The sequence below is a fragment of the Hydra vulgaris genome, chromosome 08 (assembly GCF_038396675.1).
Source record: "Hydra vulgaris chromosome 08, alternate assembly HydraT2T_AEP".
Classification (NCBI taxonomy): Eukaryota; Metazoa; Cnidaria; class Hydrozoa; order Anthoathecata; family Hydridae; genus Hydra; species Hydra vulgaris.
In genome coordinates, this window is record NC_088927.1 from 30,109,212 (window position 1) to 30,115,878 (window position 6,667).

Genomic DNA, 6,667 nt, shown 5'->3' on the forward strand with positions numbered 1-6,667 from the left:
TTTCACAAATGGCGGATTAAGTTTGTAAGCAAATATAATTTAACTTTTTGCTGCTTAAATAAATTAAATTTATTTCCTGGCCGACGACACGAGTTTCGAAGTGGAGAGGCACAATCGTTAATTTTTTTAAAAAAGTAAAATACCAGAGTACTAACAGTACCATATTGCGTAAGGACGGATTTTAGATTTATAGAGATATAGAATTGAATCCTATATCTAGAAAATTCTATATTTTGAATTTAAAAATAAAAAAATTCCCTTTACGAAAAAAATAGGGTTGGAGGAGGGGCACCCCCGGCGTTGTCGGCCCTGTATTTTAAATATAGATACTATTTATGTAAAAGCGATAGGGGGAAATTAGAATACTTTTAAAATAATAATATATGTTTCCTAAATTCATTTCCGCTATTAGTATTAAGTACTATTAGTACTAAGGTATTAAGGTTTTGAATAGAAGAATGAAAGGACAAGAACTTTTATGAATTATAATACTTTTTAATAAAGCTAGGCTCATAAAATGACAAACGGGATCTTTAAGAGTCTCTTAAGGGTTAAGGGTATATTAGGGGCAAATTTTTTTTGACTTTTTTTTTTTATTATTAATACATATTTATAATAGTGAATCTTACTTTTTTGATAAAGTTTAGTTTATTAGGCGATGTAAGAAGAGCAGTTTCGATTGATGCGAAAGATACAGATTTTGTATAGCATTACTATGTAAATAAAATATAATAAAATATACAGTTTATGTAATATGAATCGTAATAATAAATTAATTAAAAAAATATTTTTTATATTTTATAAAAAAAAAAGAATTTAAAAAAACAACTATGCTTTACTAATCTTTTGAGTGGTAACGCGTGTTTTTTTTTTTTTTTTTGACGCTTTAGGGCTAGCTCTTAAGTGACCCTGAAATTCCGCACATTTTCGTCAGGGTTCCTTAAGGGCATGCCCCTAACGGACCCTTAAGTTTTTTTAAGGCCGGTCATAAGTATCTTATAACTTTTAAACGTATTTTTGAATTGTTTTTAACTTGTTGGGAGCTTTTGATGCTCTAAACTTGCATTTTTAACTTTTATTCAATACATTTTTGGACAATTTTGCAAATGGCGGACTATGTTTATAAACAAATGATATAATAAACTAAATAATATATTAAACCAACTTTGTATATAAACTAGATGTCTAACTTGCGGGTTTTTATTGGACAAAAATAAAATATAAAAATGAAGTCGCTTTTTTTTTTTGTATATATATAGTCCGTCATTAGCAAAAAGGGCTAAAGCCTCTATGGTGAATAAAAGTTAAAAATGCAAGTTTAAAGCATCTAAAGTTCCCAATAAGTTAAAGATAATTCAAAAATACGTTTTAATAATTATAAAATACTTAAAAAAGTTTTTTTATGAGCCTAAGTTTATTAATAAGTATTATAATTCATAAAAATGTTTTAAAAGCGTCTGCCGTTTCACTTTTTTACTTAAAACTTATATCCCTTTTTAATCGGAGGTGAATTTAGGAAACATAAAATATTATTTTACAAGTTTTTTCTCACACTTTAAATAAATAGTAACACTCTTAAATAAAATATGCCAACACTTTTAAATAAATAGTATTTCTATTTAAAATATATTTACTTCATTTAAGAAAAGAAAAGTTAAATAAAATTTGTTTACAAAATTCATCCGCCATTTGTAAAAAAAACAAAAGCGTCTTCACTTTTCGGATCAAAGTTAGACATCTAGTTTATATAATACATAATTGTTAAAAGCAAATATAAGTTTAATTCATAATATATCATTATTTCTAACCAATCTAATAATATTTTGTTCAAAATTACTTGAGTCAGTATGTTTGATATTGCAAGCATGCATGGCCGGATTCAGACCATATAGTAAGGAGGGAGGGGGGCTGGATTTTTTTTTAGGTATTTTGAATAGATCTGTATTCTAATATACACATAGTAGGCGGATCTAGACCATCTCTGAAGAAAGGAGGGGGCAGTTTGGTGTATCCAGACTATCTGGTAAAATAGGGAGGGGGCAAGATATTTTTGAGGTTTAATTCATAATACTTCTCAAGTCAATTTTTCTAGAGTACTTACCATACACGGTCTTAATCTTAACTAAAAAATTACGTCACATATTGATATTTCAACCGTCCAATTATATTTTGGACCACACAATTTTATTAAACTTTTTGATCACTTTTAAACAGCCTCCCTAGTTTATTTCAGTTTCCAAACAACATGTTTGGTTAAATATATAAATTTACAAAAAATATTCTTTTCAAAATATCTTAGTGGAGGAGGGGGAGACGACCGCCCGTATCGCCCCTCTAGCTTCCCCTATGAATCCGCCCTTTGAAAAACGCAAATTATCTTAGAGTTAATGCATATAGAAACAGGTGAAAGTGATATAAGATTTAAATCAAATAAATCAGTTGGTCACGATATTTATTGCAACATTATTATCGACTCTTACAAAGTCATTATTAGGGCAACCAAAAACATGCTCTAAATAAATGTTTCTATTGGCGCTTTTATTATGTCCTGAGAAAGCCATTAAAAATACTAATGATAAAGCGTTAAAAATATAAAAAATATGCTCGGTAAAAAAATTTTTTCTATAATTTACCTTATAATCGGAAATTACATATTTTCATTATTTCATTTTAGCATGGTGATAGGCGCCAAAAGCACTTTCATTCATTAAAGCAGGTAACTGATGTTGAAAATATATTTCTTCAATTAAAAATTTGATACAGTAAATAAAAAACATATACTTAAATTTTGGATAAGAAAACTTTGTCTATTGGCTTTGAAGACGCTTTTGCACACAGGGAAACTTTGTTTAACATCTACAAATGCTGTTGGGTCATATTTAAAAACTAAGGTCTCTGCAATAGTATAATTTTGAGTTGGATTCATAGATAATCCACATCCCAATCGTGTAGAACCCCGTGGGACGTCTATATGAGGTCTAATAGACGTCACAGGACCGAAGGACATCTTTAAGACGTCCTGCGAACGTTTTGTGCTCGCTTGGATAATTCTGAGAAAATTTCCTTTGAAATATCAACACCATTTTTTTTTTTTAACCACATGTTTTAATTTATTTGTTGAATATGCTTAGTTTCTATTTATATTTAAAATGGAATTAACAGCATTAGTAACAGCAATAATTTGCGTATAAAGTGGTTCCCATTAGACTCTAGTCTTTTAACATTTAATTCAAGAAACCCTAAGTTAAAAAAAAATAGTAAGTCAGTTCTTATTGACCGGCGAGCTAACATATCTTTTGAGATTTTGATTGAAGTCGCTTCTTTATCTAATGAATTAAGTGTTTGCGTAATTTTTTCAAAATGTGTGCATAATATTTGATTGCTGCAATCAAGTTCTCTATCTTTTTAATATTGGTTGTAGCAGTAAAACAATGCCAGGTTGTAAACATTAAAAAAATATTTCTTGATCAGAGCTTTTTTAAAAAAAGTCGATTAACGTTTGGATATATACTTTGTGTTCGCTTACAATTTTTTATGTAATCCATAAGTAGTAATATAAGGTCAAAGCAGGTTGAGCAGTATAAAAATTTATACTGCTCAACCTGCTTTGACCATATATGGTGCAGCATTAGAAATCTACCGAGAATCTTCACAGATTCATCGAAAAACTTTGCAGTAGTGCTATGAATCTCAAGCTCAGCAAAGTTCAATAAAAATTTTTGTTTGGCAATTTCTCTTGATGTAATATTTTAATTACAACATTTGCAATATATCTTCCAGAAGCATTAGTGGTTTTATCAATTGATATCTACAAATAAAAATTGCTAATTTTTTTTAAAAAACTGTTTCAATACAACGTTTACAGTTGTTTTTGCTCAACTTTTTGTTCCGTATATTTTGGTAAGAAATCTATAATTTTTTTGTTACAAATTTTTTTACAGCAGCATATCAGCAGCTACAAAAGCACCATACAAGTTATGAGCAAATTTTGGGTGAAGGAGGGAGAGTCTCTGAATTTTTACCCAATTGTTAACAAGAGAAATGGAGGGAGGTAAAAATCACCAACAAATTGTTGACATATGTCATCAATTTTTTAGAATATATATTGTCTTACTATTATTTTTTGAATATAATACTTTTAAAATAAAACAAACTTTTTAATTTTTTAAATACTTGTTTCGAATATATACTTGCCATCATCTGTTTCAAATAACAAAATTTCCTGTTTTACTTTTGAACATTTTTTCTTTAAGCCTTTTTACATTAATTTTTATTATGTTTGCTTATTTCCATCTGAATTTTAGAACCAAGGGTTCATATTTTTATATCTTCCCTACTTACAAATATGTAATGTCATTACAAATTATTATGCGCGATTTTTCGTTGTAATGTTTTTGTTTCGATGTTTTGTGTTGATAAACTAACATGACCTGAGTTAAGTGTATACCATTCAAATAATGTAAGAATTTAACTGGTAGATTATTTTATAACATCTCTATGATTTTGATGCTGATTTTATACTTTCAATTATAAGGCGTTTTTCTAAACGGGTTTAAGAACATTTTTTCTGAAGTCGAACTTTCTTGACTTTAAATTAAATGGTGGAAAACAGCTTCAGGATATGAAAAGGCCAGAGAAATTGAACAAAAAGTTAGCATACACTCAGTAGAGATGTGAAATAGACCGACCGTATTACATATGGCCTACTACAAGCATTTAATAATAATAATGATTTTATTTAATTTATTAATTGATTGTACTAATAAACTTAAGTATCTGATAATAATTTCATCAAAATAATTTCAATAAAATTACAATGGGATGTCCATTCCAAGAAAGATCACGGCGTTAATTTTTGTTCAAAAAATCTTCCGATTGCCAGTTTGCGCGTGTTTTTACACTTACAGTCATAGTAAGTGGAAACCTTGTAAAAATAACAGTAAAATTTTAATAAACCAATCGATATCAAAAGTTTTTTTTGTTTTTGAGTTTCGATCGGTACAGTTTTATTTATAAGAAAACAAAGCGTATGTTTATGTACCTCATCCTAAAATTTTTAACTATATCATGAGATTATACTTTCACATTGATAACATATCAAATTGATATTTGCAGAAAAAATATTACAAAAATTGGACACTCCAATTATAATTGTACTTCTAAATAATAATTATTAAAAAACTAAAAATCTATACGTAAAATAATTTTTTAAATTTAAAATTTTATAAAACACCAAAATTAAAATCCAAAAATCTCCAAAAATATTTTAAAGAACTTGTGAAATATAAGTAATCTAATTAGTAAATAAAATAAAGGGAAAATTCTTCTAAGAAATTGCTGCTATAGAAATTATTCTAATTGGTTTGTAGTTGAAGGTTCTTTTGATTTCGTTGCAGGAAAGTCAGTCGTCAAGTAGCCTGCCAATACCTAAAAAACAAAAATAAAAAATTATTACTGTCCTATCAATTTATCATACATGTTCTATTTTCATTCAATTTGTAAATTCTATTTCATAAATCTACACACACTGTAATTTGCATAGCTTGTTGACTAACCTAGGTTTAGATGGATGGTTGTGGATTAAATAGCTAACCTTAACTTGAGTTAAACCAATCGTATAATTTATTTTTAAACCAATATAATAACTTAACCTTAAACCAATAGAACTACTATATACATCTACACCTTAATATATGAAAAAAAAAAAAAAGCATAACATTAAGAAAGTTGTCATCTTATTGATATTTTTATAACAGGTAATATTTATGAAAACTTATAAAAATAAATTATTTTCATATTTTGAATACCTTATCTTTATTATGAAGGTTATATGAAAATATCTAGAAATGATATAAATAAAATCTAAGTCTAAAAAAATATAATAATTAATTTGAACAAATACAATTTCTGAAATTTAGATATAATCAAAATGCAAAAGGATTTTCAAAAATAAAATGAAACCAAAAAATTTGTTGCTTGTACATTCTTTTTGATGTTTGCCAGCACAAATTTTTAATAAAAAGCCAAAAAACTAAACAGCCTTGCAAGTCATTACATCTGTGATACCTATTTTGAAATTCACAATACTTGAAGTAATCTTTTTGTGGCATACAAATCCAGAGTCCTTTTGGCACTTCGCATCTCTGCTTGGATCATGGCTTTACTTAGATAACTTTAACACAAACATCAAGGTTTTCAAGTATCTTAACTTGCAATGTGTGACTGGCTACACATCAGTGTTGTCCGTGTTTAACCGAGAAATGCATTCAGATCATTTTATGAAGTAAGTTTACATTTATTCTACATTACTGTGTTATTAGGATATTTAAACACACTAAATATTACTTTTTATTTTATTTCGCTGAGGTAAGTTGGCTTTGTGAGAAAAAAAGAATAATTGAAAGTTTTTGAAGTTCCAAGTTTATCTTTTAATTATTAGATCTTCATAATTGTTTATATTAATTATTATTTTTACTTATTATTTTTAATTATTATTTTTGTTTTGTTTTCTGTTTTTTTTTTTTTGTATTCATGAATTTCAAAGTTTTGTCATTAAATTTTAAAATTGTCTGGATTTTATTCTGCATTTTTTTTGTATACTTGTATTGTAACTTTATTAAATATTTTTATGAAGGATAAATTTTTTACTTAATTACATATTTTACTT

At 27.1% G+C, this 6,667-nt stretch overlaps 1 long non-coding RNA gene across 1 annotated transcript; it reads right to left on the reverse strand.

The window, feature by feature from the left end:
• Positions 1–5,094: 5,094 nt before the first annotated feature.
• Positions 5,095–6,387, reverse strand: LOC136083740 (uncharacterized). The gene is made up of 2 exons (XR_010640034.1): positions 5,808–6,387; positions 5,095–5,427 (listed from the first exon to the last, which is right to left on the reverse strand). It is a non-coding gene; the product is annotated as an uncharacterized LOC136083740 (long non-coding RNA).
• Between the last annotated feature and the right edge of the window lie 280 nt (positions 6,388–6,667).